The sequence below is a fragment of the Helianthus annuus genome, chromosome 15, assembly GCF_002127325.2.
Source record: "Helianthus annuus cultivar XRQ/B chromosome 15, HanXRQr2.0-SUNRISE, whole genome shotgun sequence".
NCBI lineage: Eukaryota > Viridiplantae > Streptophyta > Magnoliopsida > Asterales > Asteraceae > Helianthus > Helianthus annuus.
This window is the reverse complement of record NC_035447.2, coordinates 92,658,402-92,679,007: the sequence shown is the minus strand read 5'-3', so window position 1 is coordinate 92,679,007 and position 20,606 is coordinate 92,658,402.

Below are 20,606 nucleotides of genomic sequence, written 5' to 3'. Positions count from 1 at the left end.
TATCAATTTCTCGCGTTGCATCAACACACAACCGAGATCTTGAATAGAGGTGTCACAATACACCACGAAATCCTCGATACCCTCAGGTAAGGACAGAATCGGTGCACTGCAGAGATTTTTCTTAAGGAGTTGGAAGGCATCTTCCTGTTTCGCTCCCCAGGTATACACGACACCTTTCTGTGTTAGAGCGGTGAGGGGTTGAGCGATCTTGGAGAATCCCTCAATGAATCTACGATAGTACCCAGCGAGACCAAGAAATTGTCGTACCTCCGAAGGATTCTTTGGTGCTGCCCAATTCCTGATAGAATCGATTTTAGCGGGATCCACATGTATTCCCAGCTCGTTGACTATGTGGCCAAGAAAGTGTACTTCTCGAATCCAGAAGTTGCACTTAGAGAATTTTGCATAAAGCTGCTCCTTCCTCAGGAGCTCCAAGATAAGACGTAAGTGTCGTTCGTGGTCCTCCTTGCTCTTAGAATAGATCAGAATGTCATCGATAAACACGATGACAAAATCATCAAGATACGGTTTACATACGTGGTTCATGAGATCCATGAATACTGCTGGTGTATTGGTTAACCCGAATGGCATGACCAGAAACTTGTAATGGCCGTATCGCGTTCTGAAGGCTGTTTTGGGAACATCCTCCTCTCGGACTCTCATCTGATGATTGCCCGACCTTAGATCAATCTTTGAGTAGAAGCTTGACCCTTGCAACTGGTCAAACAGATCATCAATGCGAGGTAAGGGATAACGATTCTTGACTGTCACCTTGTTGAGTTTGCGGTAGTCAATACACATGCGAAAAGACATGTCCTTCTTCTTCACAAACAGTACTGGTGCTCCCCAGGGCGAAGAACTGGGTTGGATAAAACCTTTATCTAACAGCTCTTGGAGTTGATTAGACAGTTCTTGCAACTCTCCAGGTGCAAGACGATAAGGTGCATGAGCAATCGGAGCTGCTCCTGGTGTAAGACCAATTTGGAACTCCACCTGCCGGTGTGGTGGTAAACTTGGAAGTTCCTCGGGAAAAACGTCAGGAAACTCACGAACAACTGGTAGATCCTCAATTCTCTTCTCTTCAGGCTGAGTATCGGTAACAAGCGCAAGAATAGCAGGATAGCCCTTCCGTAAACACTTATAGGCTTTCATGGATGAAATGATGCTGACGGTTGCACCACTTCGATGACCCTGAGCAGATAATGGTTCCCCACTAGGGAGAGGTACACGCACGATTTTCTCTATGCAAAGTATATCGGCTTGGTGTTTTGACAACCAATCCATACCAACAACTATATCAAAGCTAGGAAGTGTGACGGGAAGAAGGTCAATGTTGAACACTTGACCCAAGAGATTAAGTTTGCACCCTAAAAGGACATGTGAGGCTTCAATTGACTTCCCATCAGCCAATTCTACTACGTGCTTGATCTCGAGAGGTGTTGGAGTTAACCCTAACAGATGACTGAACTCCAAAGACACATAACTCCAGTCGGCACCAGAGTCGAATAATACAGAAGCGAAAATACCATTGATAGAGAACGTACTGGTCACGAAGATGCCATCGTTCCTTGCATCACCAGCTCCAATAGTAAACACTCTCCCATGAGCGCCATTCACACCATTATTCCCATTGTTATTGTTTCCCGCGTTGTTATTCTGGCGGTTATTGTTCCCACCGTTGTTGTTATTGGTGTTCTAATTCAGTTGTGGGCAATCCTTCTTGAAGTGCCCTTCGTTGCCACATTGATAACATCCCCTTTGGTTACCCCGATTCTGCTGGGGTTGTTGTCTCTGTTGCTGCTGTTGGGGCTGTTGCTGTTGTTGCTTGGGGTGTGGAGCTCTACAATCTTTCGCCATGTGACCCACCTTGTCACACCTTTAACATGCTCGGTTACACGAGCCATAGTGGTGAAAACCGCACTTGTTGCACTTCGGCTGTTTCCCTGCATAAGAGCCTGAAGTTTGACTGTTGTTCGGATTTTGATTGACCAAAGATGACTGTTGGGATTGAACCCTACCATAGGAACAGATAATGAAAGCGAAAACCAGATCACAACAGTGGATTCATAATAAGCAGCTGTTTACATTAAGCTTTCCCCTTGACAGTGGTCATCTAGCATCTGATAGACTTCAAAGTACTGCTCAATAGAACAACTGCTACTAAAGAACCGATGAAGTTTAAAGGCTGAAGCTCAATCTACTGACGGAATCCAAGCACTGCTGAAGAATTAAAGCACTGCCCATTCAAGGTCTGATCACCCTTTGAAGAAAGCACTGATGCTCAAACAACAGTGGTTGACTACATCAGTGGAATGAAGAATCAGTGTTTATACATTAGTGATTAGAATGCAATCAGTGTCTGTATGGTCAGTAGTTATAGAACAGTAGATAGAGTTTGTTAGTTTGTTAGATGTCACTTTCATGGTGACGTCAGCTGAGATGCCTCAGTGGTTTGGTTTGCCTATAAATGGAGCAGTACCCTGTACTGTTACATTCGATGGACTGAGTGGGTTCTTCTCCTCTAGTCCAATCCTTTCATCTTGTGCAATCAACCTTGGAGCATCAGGCTGAGGGGGAGTTTAGTTTTGTAAGCAAGCTTTGTAATCTTTTGATTCACTTTGTAATCTTTAGACTAATGCAAATCATGTGTTTATCAAAACTATTTTCTTCTTTGATTGTGTTTACAAAGTTTGTATTCATTGCCGCTGCACTTAATGTTTAAATCATGCAAACAAGCACAATTATGAGAGCCTCCGATCCTAACAATTGGTATCAGAACTCGGACAGTCAAATTCGATCTAACAATCAATTTGACATAACAGTTCAGCTCAAAATTCATTGATACTAACGTTGATTGTATTTAGTTGAAAAACAGAGTAACGAGAAATTGTGTTCAAAGTGATTATTCAGATACTCTGTAAAACAACCAATATGTCATAAGACACACAAACTTCACATAACAAGTGATATCATGCATAAAACACCTATAGTGCTCAGATCTGAAAATATGTCTGATAACTATGGTATAATCATTTCCTTTACAAAATTGATTTCAAGCGTTAATATGAAGTTTGTGTTGTTTCCATCGTGTTTAATACTAAGGTATTAACCTCCTGTCAACAAAAACCTAGTTTCATAAAAACAATAGTGTTTTTGTTAACATAAAAGGAGGGAAATTAAAACTTTAGTTATTACATCCATGTGTTGAAAAACAGGTTGAGAATCCTGTTAAAAAGGATCAAATCAACTCTGTTAAGAACACATCGAGAAAATCAGATGAAAAACAGACTAAATCATATGTGATGTGAGATTTGACATTGTTGGTGCATACATCTGTCGAATTCGTCTTGTATCGAGTCTTAGATTAGATTGTATAGATCAGGACACGTAGATCGCCAAAATAGCAGTGTTAGGTGTATTAAAGTCCTGATTCCGCTCGTAGAGGTGATTCCGCTCAAAAGTGCATGTTACACTTTCAAGCGAAATCAACAACTGCTTGATTCCGCTCCAACTGATTCTGGTGTCTTTCGAGCGGAATCAAGACTAGTATATATAGTCGTGTCGAGCGAAATCAGTGGTAACGATTCTTGTTTCCGGTACTGAACTGCTGCCGAAGTGCCGTTTGATTGTAAAGCTGTGAAATCATCCATACAATGCAAATTTAAGTGAATCAAGCTGTTTTTATAGTCCATTTCTTATTTTCCGCATCTGAAATGGATAAGATCTCTTCTGATTGACCCGTTTGGGTCTGCACACGATCCTACAAGTGGTATCCGAGCTCAGGAAGAAGAGTTCTTGCCAAAACAGCCTCATTTTCTGTCTTCTACACCTTCTTTTTACATCTGAACAAGTTTTAACTGTTTAAATCGGATCAAATTCTCACAAAATGTGTAAAATTACATATTAACAAAGCCTTGAAAGAATCAGAACCAAATTCAACTTAAAAGTGACAGAAATGGACCTCTACACTGATTCCGCTCGAACGAACAGATTTTGATTCCGCTTCAAAGTTGTTTGTAATTCCGCTCCAAACTACCAAATCAGAGATTCCGCTCCAGAGATTGTTCTGATTTCACTCCGAAATACCTGACTGATTCCGCTCCAGGGTACTACTTCTGAGATTCCGCTTCTAATTTGTTGCTGATTCCGCTCCAGATAACCAAATTTCAGATTCCGCTCCAAATCTTTTGTTAATTCCGCTCCAGACAACCATATATCAGATTCCGCTCCAAATTACATCTTAGTGATTCCGCTCCAGAAGGGTTGTTCGCTATTCCGCTTGAAACTGACTGGGTGATTTCGCTTGAAAGTAACTATTTTTGAAATACGTGCTACCGAATCATGGCTGAGGAATTCTACAATGCATTCGCTACACCGGTTGCTCCAGTTACTGCTGCTGAAACTGTGTACAATGAGAATGAAACAGTAACTTATCAGAAACCACCAAAACTCATATACATTGAAGACTTTCAAGGTTGGAAAAACCGATTCGAGAACTGGGTGCAAGCTTACAATTTTGATGCATGGTGTTCATTGCTAAAAGTTTACGAAAGACCAAAGAATGAACGTGGGCTTGAAAAGGGTTTTAATGACTTTACAGAAGCTGACAAGTTGAAATACACAAGTGAAAAGATGATGATCAGCATTCTTCAGCAAGCAGTTAAAGAAGATATTTTTGTATTACTTCAACATAATGGTACAGCTAGATCAATTTGGGAGGCTTTGATTCAGAAATTCAGAGGGAGTGCTGATATGATCAAAAACAAAAAGGCCTTATTGAAGAAATCGTTTGACATGTTTACACCTTTTGATCATAAACAACAAAGCAGACCATTGATAGATACTGTCATCTGGTACTTGAAATGGGAAGATTAGACATTCAGAAAGAGGATGATGAGTGGGTTGATAAGCTAGCTTAAGCCTTGCCACAGCACAAGTGGGGAACATATTTGATGGTTGTGAAAGTCATGAGAAAGTCCGAGAGTATGAATTTGGCACAATTCATTCAGAAGATTGAAGAACAGGAGCTGGATATTCAAAGGACAGCTGTCATGACAAATCCAAATGTGAAACAGGATGTCAGTTTGTACTACCGAGGGAACAAGTTTGAGGCTACCCCTTGCCAGAGTCCAAAGACTAGTACTGCTTTGAGTGCTGATGGGTCATCTAGTCCAAATACTAGCTCGACAACTCAAACTAGTGGATATACTTCATCATTCTCAAGCTTTGATCCAAACAACAATACACCTAGCCCTCAGAAGCAAAATTCTACAAATCTGCAGTGCAATGTGACATTGAACATTCAGAATGGTCAACATCTTTCTCCTGAAGTGGCTAAGCAACAGATGGCATCTGTTGTCGCCATGTTAGAGTCGTATGAAAGCTTGAATGCAGGAAGAATTGGAAATCCGATGCTTACGAAAGAAGATGACGACCAAATCGATGCAGAAGAGCTTGAATTGATGGATGTGAAGTGGTGTTTGGCTAGTTCATGTAGAAGAGCTGAAAAGTTTCAACAGATTACTGGCAGAGATGAGTTTCGAGGAATGGCTACTTCTCCACTGGGAAAATGATCGAAGAAGCAAATAAGAAAGCTTATTATGGGATAATAGATCAAGGTGATGAGTTTGTTGCAGAGGGTTTTAGCTGGGAAAATTACATACCTGGTGTGACTAGACCTGATGTGGCTCTTGTTACAAGAATTTTGGGTGAAAATGAAGATTGTCAGAAAAGAATTCCAATATTTCCAGATCTAGGAAGTGATGTTGATACTGATGATGAGGAAGAATATCTTAACAAATGTAGAAAAAGCATTGATCCTGACAGCTTTAATTTTTTCTATGCAGATAAAGTTGAGATGCTGAATCAAAAGAAGATTGCCCATTTGAAGAGAGAGCTAGAAGCAGCAAAGTTACTCGCTGATGAAAAGGCAAAGACAGAAGCTGGAGAAACAAAAGTTGAAACAGTTACTGAGAATGCAACAGCAAAGATTGTTGAAGTGGAGAAAGTGGTAGAAAAATTAGTTGAAGTTGAAAAAGTTGTCGAAGTTGAGAAAATTGTTGAAAAGATTGTTGAAATAGAAAAGATTGTTGAAGTCGAGAAACTTGTTGAAGTTGAAAAGACTATCGAAGTTGAAAAGATAGTTGAAAAAGTAGTTGAGGTCACTAAGCCTTGTGAGAAATGTTCAGAATCTTGCAAAGTTTGTGAAGAAAAAGATAAAATGATTGCTGATTTAGAGAAAATGAAGGAAGATTTACTGTCTGATGTGAAGTATGTTAAAGAGTCGTACGATGTACTGAATAGGACAGTTGATAGTTTGAAAAGAACGAATGCAGAGATTGAAAAAGCAAATGACAAAATGAGTGCAACTTTAATGACAAAGCAAAGCATCATCAATGATTATATTGAAGATTGTGCTAAGCTGAAGAAGGAGTTGGAACTTTAAAAGATCGAGAGTGAAAGGATTAAACGATTACTGTTGAGTTACACTATGTGTGATTATTTGATTGATCGTGTTTATTCTACTGTTGCAGGTCTTGAAGCTTTCAAGAAGGAAAAGACTGAAGATACTGATACTGGTAAGAAGTCAAGTGTCAAGTATAACAGATGTCCGCCTCCTATCTTTGAGAGTTATTCCCCCAGGAAACCAAATGAGGAACAGGTAGACAAGGCTCTAAACATCAAATTAAAGTCTGAAATCACTGATGAATTACCAGACAATATTGATGTCACATTCACAGCGTCTAATACTGATCATGAGTCTGAGTTAGTTAAGAGAGTTGTCGATCAGGTGTTGGATATGGATGAAGAGTCAAAGTCAGAGTCTAAGTCAGATAGTTCGAGTTCGTCTGAGAAGAGTCCGAGTTCACCGGTTAAAAGGGTTTACAATAAAGAATTCCTGTTATCAAAATCTAATTTGAATGACGGATCAATCAAAGTAGCATATACATTGAATGATTCAGACAAATTATATTCTGATGAGGAATTCCCAATAAGAAGTGTTAAAACTGAAAAGATCAAAAAGGTTTTCAAACTATAAGTAATTAATATTTCTGAAATAAAAGATTTAAATCTTTCTGCAAAACCTAAACCTTACACTTCAAGGATTAAACAAAGAGTAAACAAGAAAATGGGTTACGGTTGTGGTTATGGTTTTCAAAAGAAACCAAACCATAATGGTAATCTCAAAAAGAAAGGTCTTGGTTTCATTTCATCAGAAAATTATAAAAATCAGAAAACTTATAAACCAAAAACAAAATTTGTTTCAGGAGGAAGTTCAGAGGATGAACAGAAGAAACCGTTCTGGAAGCAGTCAAACCAGGAGTTTCTTGCTGAAGTGAAGAAGAATGTGAGAAAGTTTGCTCAAAGTGTTGACAGAAGAACCTGTTTCAAATGCCAGGAAGTTGGACACATAGCTTGGAATTGTCCCAAGACTAACTACCAAAAACAGGGAGTTTCTTCTAACTCTGTTTTGAGAAAGACTTGTGTTGATAAGAAAGAACAACCTGTGAAAAATGTTAAAAAGTTTGAAAATTCTACTTCTGAGGAAGGAGAAAGTTCAAAAAGGTTTTACAAAAGAAGAGGTGATTTGAGTAAACAAAAGTGGGTGGTTAAAACAGATAGTTGTTCTGACAATGAATCCGATTCCATAAAATCAGAGGAGTCATTAGTTGAGAAAAAGATTGTGGTTTCCGTTCCAGAGGTGAACGATGAGAATTTTCCTAAATTGTCAAAGGAAAATCTGATGTCGAAAGTGGGAAAGGTAGAGATCTCAAATCAATTCTTCGCTGATAAGGGAGAATTTGATGTTGAGAAGACTTTCAATGGGAAAGTCTAAACATATTTTCGGTAAGATGGTTGATAGGAAGGTAAAGGGTGCTAAAGAATTTTATAAATCAAAATGTTGGTGGGAAAGATGTGTTCTAAAATCACCCAAGGCTGGTCAAGCTTGGGTGGACATTATGTTTGATTAAACACCTGACTTGCCGGAGCTCCCAGGTTGGTAAGAGTGGAGCAGGAATCGGCATCATTCTTGAAATGTTTGTTTGGTAAATCTATAGGTGATATCTTTAAATTGTTATATTTTGATTTACAAGAGATTATGGTTGGTGAGTGAACCTGTAAGTGGTTGAAATAGGTTTTCATTGACAAGTGGTTAATCAAGGTCATTAAGTTGAACTTGATTGGACCATTCTTACAAGTGGTATTTTAGAGAACAAATGATGAGTTTATCCCCTAACCTACAAATGGTTTGAAAATCAACAAAACTAATTTTCCGGAAAAACCATTTGATTAAAACAAACTTAAGTGTTTTGAAATCACAATGGGAAAATAGTTTGTTGTGAGGGGGAGTTCTGATTGTTTATGCCGAGTGGATGGCGATTTGAAGTGATTTGATATCAGTTGTCAATTTGTTTGTACAGTTTGTTTTCAAATTTTCCTTTAAATGTGTTTGCATTTTAGGGGGAGTAAAAATTTCACAGAAAATCCAAAAACATTAGAAAATTTGAAAAAAAGCCAAAAACATGATAAATTCAAAAAATTGAGTTTTGTTGTATAAAAGAGGAAATGATAGTACATCAGTGGACGATCACGGCATGCTAAAGAATTGGAAAGTTAAATAGTGATAAATGGTCTCACTGATGATGTGTCAGTAGGTTTTTGCATATTTAATAGATTGTGACGAGATATAAACCTAGATTTCAAACTTGCTTAATTTGTGGGTAACATCTCTCGGATATATGGGTAACCCCCGAAATCTTGTTTGAAGGACCCCTCTTTCTGAGATACTAGGTCTTTATGCTTAGTGATATCTGGGGTATTATCTCGGGACTTCTGCTGAATGGAAATTCTGACCTAGTCCCCGAATAATACTTTCCGCAAATGCTTGAAAAAACGCCGCCCTCAGCAAATCGATGAAACAATAAAATTGATAGTCATTGTTGTTGTAAAAAAAGATCCTCTAAAGGGGACCCACCAAAAGTCGAGCCGTCTTCTCTCTGCTGAATGGAAGTTCTGACCTGAGCTCTCACGGTTTCGCACCTAACCCCTTACAGATATCATCTAGGTATACTCACCTGTAAGACTGAATATTGGGATCTGGATACGGGGGTATATTCTGAGGTGGGACACGCGAATAAGTTTAAGTCTCTAAAACTCTAATTTCGTATCTCGAAACAGTTGAACTTTGTGTGAAAATTTAAGTGGATCAGTATACTGACAATCTAAGTGAATCGTTTGGAACTTAAAATGTTTAAAGCTTAACGGTGTTGGTGATTTGTCTCAGAAACTGATATGATCCTCTTACACAAACTCACAAAAATAGTGTATGTAACTATTTCTTTACTGTATTTCTTTCAAAACAAAATTCCAAAAAGATTTTCAGTGTGTTTTAGCAAAAAATTTGAAAAATTCAAAAAGATTTTCGATAACTGATATTGAAAAGCTGATTTTCAAAATTCTGAGTGCTGAAGATGATGAACAGGTTTGGGAAAGTTTGATTGAAAAGGTTTTCAGAGAAAAGAAATTTATCGTAAAAATGATTTTAAGAATGATCACAGTTATTCTGATTGTATACTGAAAGAAGGGGAGTTAGTGTTGGTGCACACAATTTTAAATTTGTTATATCTTATTTGTATGAAATTTATGTTTTGGGTAGAGAATCTGCAGGTGAACCTGGTAGCAATAATTATTCATGAAGATAGCTAGACTACGAATCCAGCACAAGTTGAGGGGGAGTCGGTTTGACAAAGAGCAAGGTTCAGATCCTGAAAAGTGCAGATGTTGATGAATTTAAAGAATCAAGAGATCTGATCAAGAGAAATAGAGTGGAACAAAGAGTTTGAGAAAGTTTTTGGAAGCCCGAAGACTGATAAAGACTGAAGATGAGAAGACTCGACACTGAAGACTCGTCAACATCTGAGGGGGAGTCTGTTGGTGCATACATCTGTCGACTTCGTCTTGTATCGAGTCTTAGATTAGATTGTATAGATCAGGGCACGTAGATCGAGAAAATAGCAGTGTTAGGTGTATTAAAGTCCTGATTCCGCTCGTAGAGGTGATTCCGCTCGAAAGTGCATGTTACACTTTCAAGCGAAATCAACAACTGGTTGATTCCGCTCCAGCTGGTTGATTCCGCTCCAACTGATTATGGTGTCTTTCGAGCGGAATCAAGACTAGTATATATAGTTGTGTCGAGCAAAATCAGTGGTAACGATTCTTGTTTCCGGTACTGAACTGCTGCCGAAGTGCCGTTTGATTGTAAAGCTGTGAAATCATCAATACAAGGCAAATTTAAGTGAATCAAGCTGTTTTTATAGTCCATTTCTTATTTTCCGCATCTGAAATGGATAAGATCTCTTCTGATTGACTCGTTTGGGTCTGCATGCGATCCTACAGACATAAGCATAAGCAAAATGTCTAAGTCTCTCCAAACATAGCTGTAAAATGATTCTGGTCTGAACATTTTTCCAATAAAAACCTCCTAGTAAGTATTCTAATACTTATGAATTGGAAGGGTAAAAAGGGAAGAAGAAAAATAACAAAACTCAAAGGTGTGTTTATCTCAAAACTTTTGAAGTCAAAAGAAAAGAGTAAAAATATAAAACACTTAAGAGTCCAAAGTTGGGTAAACAATGGTCATCAAGCAATTTTGTGCATTCATTGATTCAAGGAAGTTCAGGTAAAAATAGTATCTCCAGTGATTGAACATGTTGGAACCTGAAGGTTTATACATGTAGGTTTGCATAGTATAGGGGTTGTTTTGTGTATTTCTCTAATTTATGTATGGGCCGATTAGGTGGATAGGGTTATGTCGCAACCGGGTTGTTTTGTGGTCTTAGGTTTCGGTCTAGATAGTTAGTATTTAAACAAACCTCAACCTTAGGGTTGAGGTTGTTGGTTGGATAGAAGGTTGCGAGTTCCTTTGCTAGATCTTGTATCAGTCTACGTTTATCGTTGAATGCAAGAATCTATTGGTTTGTGATTTCTATTACTCTCAACTATTGTTCTTTATTATCATTGTTTAATCTTGAATCGTCGTGTGATTGAATTCCGCGCTTTCACAAGATATTGTTGATATCATTGATTGATCCTGCAAGGGTTTTACAATTGGTATCAGAGCCAAGAAACCATTCTTGGTTCGGTTTTGATATCAATCAGATTCAAGATTAAACCGTTATTACTAATCTGGTTTGTGGTGATTGTTTTGCAGTGAAAGGAACTAGTTTTACCGATCTGTTTTGGATCTGTTCTTGGTGATTTTGTTAAAAATTGTTACTGATTTGGATCGTATAATTTTCAGAAATCTGTTTGCTGATTGTTCGGAGCTGATTGAAGAAAATTCAAAGATCTCAAATCTTTGAATTTTGGAAGTGCTGGAAATCCGGGATTACGAGTCAACAGTTCTTATCTCTTATCTGTTTTGCAGGTCTCGACTCGCAACAACTGTGGTCTCGACTTGTTCTGCTCTCGTCTCGACTCGCAACAACTGTGGTCTCGGCTTGTCCTGTATTGGTTTCGACTCGCAACCATCTAGTTGCGGCTCATCACGTTCCAGTTACGACTCGCAACCATCACTGGTTTCGGTTCATCCTGTGTCAATTGCGACTCGCAATCCTCACTGGTTTCGGCTCATTCTGTTTTAGTTACGACTCGCAACATCTGCAGTTACGACTCGCAATCACAGTAGATTTGACTCGCAACCTCTGTTACGACTCGCAACGACACTGATTTACGGACTGTTGGACTTTTGGACCTTTGGACTGTTGGACTTTAAATAATTGATTTAATTAATTATATTTAAGAAAACATGTCAACTGCTAATGACCTAGCTGTCACAAATGCTCAGCAAGAGTTGGACTCCAAAATTGGAACCAGCTCTCGTATTCCAAGGCTTTTGGATGCAAATGATTTTCCTGAATGGAAGTGGCGTTTTGAGCAACATATCAAGTTTAAGGAGCCTAAACTTTGGAGGGTTATTGAAAGAGGTCCTAGAGAAATCATGTATGAGAGGGAAACGAACCCTGGAGTCAAGGTCAAGAAACCTCGTGCCGAGTATACTGATGAAGATTATGCTATTGAAGAAGAAGATAATCGAGCAACGTCTTACTTGACTATGGGACTGGGGTCAGACATCGCTATGGGATTTCGCACTTGCAAATCGGCTAAAGAAATGTGGGAAGCTTTGATTGATGTGTACGAAGGGAATGAAGACATGAGGGAAAGCAGAAGGAACCTGTTAAGGCAAAATTTCAATAATTTCAACTACATCTATGGGGAAACCATTGAGAATCAGATTCAGCGTTTCTCAAAAATCATTACTCAAATGGACCTAGAAGAAATCCTTCCTTCAAAGGCTGCTCAGAATCGACAACTTCTGAATGCCTTGCCAAAGAGTTGGGATAACCACGTTGCTATGATCAAGCGGACGAAAGATCTCGCAAGATGCACCTTGACTGAAATGATTTCTCATATCAAAGCTTGTGAGCTTGATGACAAGCAACGGGAGAATAATCACAAGTCCAGTTTGTTAGAAGCAGGCATTTCTGTTTCTTCTACCAATTCAAGCAATGACAACGCTGCACTGATTTCACAGAATGGATCGAAAAAGGCTACTTCTGGGTCGACCACTACTGTGCATTACTCTAGCTCAAGCCCCTCATCGTCTGTAGCAAAGATTGCCACAACTCATTCAGCAAAATCCGAGCTCATTGCTTTCTTTACTCAACAATCTAAAGAGAATCTGGAGGTCGCTGCTTCTGTTATAAATTGTTTAAATGCTTTTGTCGCAGGTAAAATACAACCTCCTAGCTGGTCGTTGAATGATCTATATCAGTATCATCCTGACGATGTGGAGGAGATGGACATCACCTGGCAAATGGCAATGGCAGCATTCAGAGCACAAAAATTCGCAAATAAAACTGGCAAAAATAGATGGGGATCTTCTTTTTCAAACTCTGCAAATGTTCCACTGAAGTTACGCTGCTACAACTGTCACGAACCAGGTCATTTGGCACGAAATTGTCCTAAGTCCAACAACAACAAAGACTATACACCTGCACATCCTGCCCCTCCAAATCCTGAAAGGGCTCTTGTAACGACAAACGATTCAACTGCTGCTGGTGAAGGAACTCAGAGTTCAGCCCTTGTTGTTCAACCAAGTGCATAGTTCAATTGGGATGATGAAATTCAACGCCTGAACATCTTTCAACCAGAAATCCAGAGTGCTGCTGAAAACATAGCTTTCATGACTTCTGATGAAAAGGATTCTTCGCCAGATGCTGAGCCTCAAGCTGAGAACATTGCGTTCATGACCAAAATCCTGTCAGCTCCTGTTCATGGACTCACTGCTGAGGAGGTACGTTCTATTTTCTGTACTACTGAATGCAGAGAAAGAGTTGAGGCTTATAGGATACATAATGCTGAACTTATTCAAGATTATCAAGATCTTAAGAATAAAAACTTTACTTTGGGCAAAAATGAAAAACTTTACAAAGAAAAAATTGAGGCCCAAAGAAAGGATATAGTTCAGCTAAAAGAAGACCTCAGTGCTAAAAACTGTAATTTCTTAGATGCTCTAGCCATAATTAGTGACCTGACCAAAGAATTAGAGGACTTGAAAGTCAAATATCAGATAAATGAAATCAATATTAAAAAATTTGACACCTCTAGTAATTTGGTCAAGAACATTTGTGATATACAACTAGAGTATAAAGAAAAGAAAGGGGCTGGTCTGGGATACACAAAAACTCCTCCTCCATACAATCATAACTACACTTATATGCCTTTCACGGAAGAGGAGTTAATTAATGAGGGCAAGATGACTTACGGTCCAAAAACCGATAAGTCATCAATCAACAGCAAATCTGTTGATAACAAACAACCAGCTCCTTCAATGAATTTCGTCTCAAAAGGAAATGTTGATCCTAACCAGTCGTTTGCATGTGCAGAAAAAGTTGATTTGAAATGTGAAGATACTCTTGGGGGAGAACACGTTTTAAATTCTGATTCACAAAAACCTTGTTTTGATGAAAATCATCCTGATGTTATTTTGGGACAAAATATTTTTAGCATGTTTCTTTCTTTAGCTGCTAATGGGCCTGATGTTTTGGGCAAGACAGATGATGGTTGTGTTGAAACTGTGAACATTAATTCTGGTGATGAATTTTCTTCGGTTAATAATTGTGAATGTGATGGTTCTAATATGTCAGATGATAGTGTTGCAGGTGAGGTCCCTCAGGATACATTCAGTGAAACCACTGATACTTCTTCTCAAGAAAATCAAGAATGTCCTGATTCTTCTTTGGAATCGGTCTCAGTGGGAGTCCCTAATGTTGAATCTAGTGGGACCCCATTGGAAACTGTTGATACACATGTTGAAGAAGCATGTGTTTGTGAAATTTCAAATGCTTCTGAAATTGAAACTGAATCAAAAATCATCGACAAAGAATTAAATGTTAACATGAACGTAAAATCTTCAACAGACGTTTTACCTAATAAAACTGATCTCAAGTCATCAGATTTTCAAGAAAAAGGTAATCACAGTAAGAAAGTTGCGTCTGAATCTCAACATACATCGCATGCTTGTGAAACGTCAAATCAGCCGAACCCAGATCGCTCTAAACGAAAGCCAGCAAAAATCGCAAAACCTGAAAAGCAAAACAGGAACAATTTTCAGAAAACCTCGACTCTCCACACATTGAAACGACAAACTTGTTTCAATTGTGGAATTGCGGGACACATTGCACGAAATTGTGTCCATCTCCCAAGGAAGTCATCTGAGCACAAAGGCTTCAAAAATCAGAAGGATAAATCCAATCGAACTAGTTATTCAAAGCCCATGAACGTCACAAAGACTGAGGCAATGAAGAATAACAGTCGAAGGACCAAGCCCTCTGATTTTGACTGGAATGCAGCCAAACGAAGAAACCAACAAAGTCAAAAAAATTTTCAAAGACACCAACAAAATGTTTTTGATAATTATTGCACTAAATGGTCATATCAACATTGGAGACCAAAAGTCAAGGCTGCCCAGTCAAACATGAATGCAAACTCTTTTGTCAACAGAGATAAATCAAAATTTTTGAATAAAGATAATCTGATCTGGCAAAAAGTAACGTACATTGATGCAAATGGAAAACCCAGATCCACTATGGGCTGGGTTCCTAAATCTAACTAATCCCGCTTATCGTGCAGGAACAGCTGTGGAGGACTACCGTGCGCCTCTGGTACATGGATAGTGGCTGTTCCAGGCACATGACTGGAGACTTATCCCAACTGGTAAATGTCAAAGAGTTTAATGGTGGATATGTCTCATTTGTGGGAGGAGAGTCAGGCAGAATCACGTTAAAAGGAACTGTTCGAAACGGTGTCTTAAGCTTTGAGAATGTTAATTATGTTCCAGAACTGAAACACAATCTGTTAAGTATTTCGCAGATCTGTGATCGATGAAATTCAGTTCATTTCACGAAGAAGGGATGTCATGTTCTTAAGCCTGGGATTGTTATTCCAGAAGACTGGTTCTTGATGACAGCTGAAAGGAAAGGAAATGCTTACATCATTGATATGAACAAGAAACCGTGTGAAGAGATCACTTGTCTATTCTCAAAAATTTCGGAGCATGATGGTCTGCTGTGGCATCGTCGACTTGGGCATGTGAATATGAAAAATCTGAACCGTCTAGCTAAAGGTCAACTGGTACGTGATCTTCCAATCAAGGACTTCATGTTGGTGGAGAAATGTGTTGCTTGTGCGAAAGGGAAAGCTCATCGAATACCTCATAAAACTAAACCAGTACCCTCGACAAAAGCTGTACTCGAACTACTTCACATGGATCTTTTTGGTCCAGTGAATGTGCTGAGTATTGGGAAGAAAGCTTACTGTCTGGTAATCGTCGATGATTACTCTCGCTACACTTGGGTGTATTTTCTCAGCCACAAAAATGAAACTGCTGTCTTGGTAAAACATTTCATTACTTTGGCTGAAAATCAAGCGAGTACTAAGGTGAAGGTTATTCGATCAGACAATGGGACAGAATTCAAGAACGTTACTTTGGATACTTTCTGTGTTGATAAGGGAATCGATCGTCAGTTCAGTGCGCCTCGAACTCCACAACAAAATGGAGTAGCTGAAAGAAGGAATCGTACTCTCATTGAGGCTGTACGTACTATGCTGGCTGATTCAAAGCTTCCTAGCTTCTTTTGGGCCGAAGCTGTTAGCACGGCTTGTTATATCCAGAATCATGCTCTAGTAAACAAACGTCACATGAAAACCCCTTATGAGATTCTGGAAGGACATAAACCTTTGGTTTCACACTTTCGTATCTTTGGTTGTCCATGTGTATTATTACTAATGGACTCCAATGGAAAGTTTGAAGTCAAAGGTGACGAATGTTACTTTGTTGGATATGCTAAAGGCTCTGCGTATAGGGTATACAACAAAGTAACTAAAAAGATTGTCGAGTCGTGCAACATTGAATGGCTTGAAGAGAATGCTACGGACGCTAGAGTTGGTCCAGATTGGTTATACGATTATTCTGCTCTGTTTAAATCATTTAACATTTTGTCAAGTGATGTTTCAGTTGCAGGTGTGTCTATTCCCAAACAACCATTGTCGTTTGAAGATACGGAAGACGAAGAACAGATGCAAGACAACGTGAGGCATCATACCATTGATCCACCGGGAATGGTGTTTACGCAACATCCTACACCAACTCCGTCGGTCAATCGTTCCCCTGAGGGTGCATCAACGAGTGACTCTGCATTGTTTCCTGAACCAATTCCTGAGGATTGTGTTGTCACTTCTCCTGTAGTTCACACTACTACAGCACCTAATGAGGGGGAGTGTAGCAACACCACCACTGAAGAGGAGATTGTACCTGATTTGGCCATACCTACGAGCGTTCAACGCAATCACCCAATCGAGAATGTGATTGGTCCTATAAATGCAGGAATTTTGACCAGGAGTCAATCAGGAACCATTAACACTTGCTTATATTCTTGTTATCTTTCTCAAATCGAACCTAAAACCATTGATATAGCTTTGCAGGATCCTGGCTGGGTAGATGCTATGCACGAAGAGCTGAACCAGTTTGAAAAACTTGGAGTATGGAAGCTCGTCAAGTTGCCAGCAGGAAAACGTAAGCTTGGAACTAGATGGGTATTTCGAAACAAGCAGGATTCTGCAGGAGTCATCGTTCGAAACAAAGCAAGGCTGGTGGTTCAGGGATTTAGACAAATTGAAGGACTGGATTATGATGAAGTATATGCTCCGGTTGCACGACTTGAAGCCATCCGGATCTTTTTGGCTTACGCGTCATACATGGGATTCACTGTTTATCAGATGGATGTCAAGACCGCGTTTCTCTATGGAGATGTGAAGGAAGAAATTTTTGTCGAGCAGCCGCCAGGGTTTGTGCATCCAGACCATCCTGAGTACGCTTACAAGCTAGACAAGGCGCTGTACGGGTTACACCAGGCTCCTCGAGCTGGTATGCCACACTCACAGAGCATCTGTTGGCTCATGGGTATACGCGTGGCACCATAGACCAGACTCTTTTCATCAAGAAAGTAGGAGGTGATCAAATCTTGGTTCAAATCTACGTTGATGATATCATTTTCGGATCTACAAACGAGGATCTTTGCAAGGAGTTCGAGAGAGTTATGAAGAAAAAGTTTGAAATGAGTGCTCTGGGGGAGATGACACTGTTTTTGGGTCTACAAGTCAAGCAGAGTTCGCAAGGAATTCTTATTCATCAAGGGAAGTATGTGGATGATGTGCTGGCAAAATTCAAATTCACGGACGCAAAGCCTGCTGAAACACCTATGGCAGAGAGACCACTATTGACTGAAGATGAAGAAGGAGAGTCTGTCAATCAACGTCAATATAGGTCCATGATCGGGTCATTGATGTATCTCACAGCTAGCCATCCGGACATCATGTTTGCTGTTTGCAACTGTGCACGCTATCAGGCTAATCCTAAAACTTCTCACCTTACTGCTGTTAAAAGGATCTTTCGGTATCTTAAAGGCCGACCTCGGTTTGGCCTGTGGTATCCGAGGGATTCCAATTTTGACTTGTTTGCTTTCTCTGACAGCAATTTTGGAGGTACTGACAGTGACAGGAAATCTACATCTGCGGGATGCCAATTTTTGGGTGTTCGGCTCATTTCTTGGCAGTGCAAGAAACAACAAACAGTGGCGATATCTACAGCTGAAGCCGAGTATGTTGCTGCTTCTGCTTCTTGCTCTCAAGTGGTGTGGATGCAACATCAATTGCAGGATTATGGTTTGACTTATCTTAACACTACTATCTACTGCGATAATGATGCTGCAATACAAATTGTTCGAAATCCTGTTTTCCACTCCAAAACCAAGCACATCGATATTAAAGTTCATTTTATTCGAGACTGTTTTGACAGAGGTCTTATTACTCTTGAACAAATCGACACAGATGCAAATGCTGCCGATTTGTTCACTAAACCTGTTAGCAGCTCGAAATTCAGAGTGCTTGTGGATTTTCTAAAAATGATCCGTTTTACTGATTGAGCATGTTTTTGTTTTTTTTTTGTAGGTAAATTTGTTCATAAAGTTTTTCTATTCTTAGGTAGTTTTTTACTTATGCTCAAATTTAGGGGGAGAAAAAAAAATCGAAAAATACAAAAACATTAAAAAATTGAAAAAACACAAAAAGAAGTACAAAAGGAAGTGTGGCTGGACTGGGAAATGAAATGAATTTTCACATTATGGTCGAGGGCTGACTCATGTAACACCAGTATCGAAAAAGTTTGACTCTAGTATGATGTGTTGGTAGGCTCTATCCTTAAGATTGGGAACATTAACTGTTTCTGTTCAGAACTAAATTAGTACATGACCTCAGAAAAGAACATCACTTGGAATTAGCTCATGTCTATTTGAATGTCTGTATGTTCTTTTCCCGATACACACAATTTTGATCTGATTCTGAAATCTTATCTGAAAAAGTCGTGTACCTCCTCTGCTGCATCCAGATACATGCTGACCTGGAGGTGCTAGGCAACTACAGCTTCTGCTGCATCCAGATACATGCTGACCTAGCTGTATGTTGTCGATTTGTAGATCAATTAACACCCGAAAGAGGCCCTCTAGTGCCCAAAAGAAACCCAAATAAACCTATATCAAATTGAGAAAAACTCATTTGATCTGTATATTATATCACCTCTGCAAAAGATCTATTCTGTTCTCTTCTCAACCCACTCCCAGTTAAGATTTCAGAAATTTGGATTGGACTTGTGAAATATGTGGTAGGGAAACTGCTTGCATGATAGAGTGAGCTGTGCATAATTCCAGGATTTGATTAGTATTTGTTTGGGTGTTCATTATTAAAAATGTCAAAACATGATAAAATGAGATACAGGCAGTTATATGGAAAAGGTCTAGGGAGATGAGTTTAAGAGGACAAATATACTGGCAGTTGTCTAGATCATCCTATAATAGATCAGAGTTGATAAGTGAAGTCAAGCCCGAAACCTTGTGATTTGATCCCTGAGTATCTATGCAAATTTCCTGATTTATTTTTGTAAATAATTTTTTATTATTTAATTTTGTTTTTAGGTTTTATTTTGCAAACATTGCTCAAAAGGTTTAATGGATAGTTTTTATTAAATCAGTTTTTAAATGGGTTTAAAAATTAATTGATAAATCTGTTTTGAGCCCAAGTCCATAAGGCCCAAGCCCATAAGACATGGGCCCATGAAAACAGTTGAGTACAAAAGGGGATTACGAGTCATAATCCTTATTCACTCGCAATCTGATCTCCTTTTCTCTCTCAAGATTCCGGCATTCATCAACAGTTTCGACTGGTTTCCGATTGCGACTCGCAATCTACCTTGTTAATCTTCAAGGTATTGTGACATCATCATTCAAGTTTTGCAGGGATTATAAATATCTTGTTGAAGATTCCGATGAATGTTTGAAGATTCCGATGATGTTTCCAATGAAGTTTTGATGTTTCCGACAAAGTTTTGATATTTTCGATGAAGTTTTGACTCGCAATCAAGAACGTTTAGAACTCGAAATCAGTGGTTACGAGTCGCAACAACAAGATTGCGACTCATGGTTGCGACTCAATTTGTTTGTTGCGACTCATGATTGCGACTCGTAATCTGCTGGTTGCGACTCATGGTTTCGACTCGAGACCTTTTGGTTGCGACTCATGGTTTCGAGTGAACAGTAACAGTGTTTGTTTTGATTTTTATTTTTATCACTGTTATATCAGTAGTTGGAAACTTATGTGATTTGTGTTGTGTGCAGAAAATGGATTTAAAGTTTATATCTTCTCATAATCAAGTTGGATACTTAGCACCTCCACCAGTGAAGCACAAGCAGCTGTACACGTCATTGATAAAAGGCCTAAATACATGCAGGATTGTTCATGCTCTACGTAAGAATCCAGTTGTTTATGAAAGCCTTATTCAAGACTTTTGGAAGACTGCTAAAGTTGAAATTGTTGAAGGAAAAGGAGCTATAGTTGCTGAGATTGAAAAGACGAAAGTTATAGTGACTGAGCAGATTATTAGAGATGTGTTGAAGTTTAATGATCAGGAAACAGATCCTATAGAACTTCCTGCT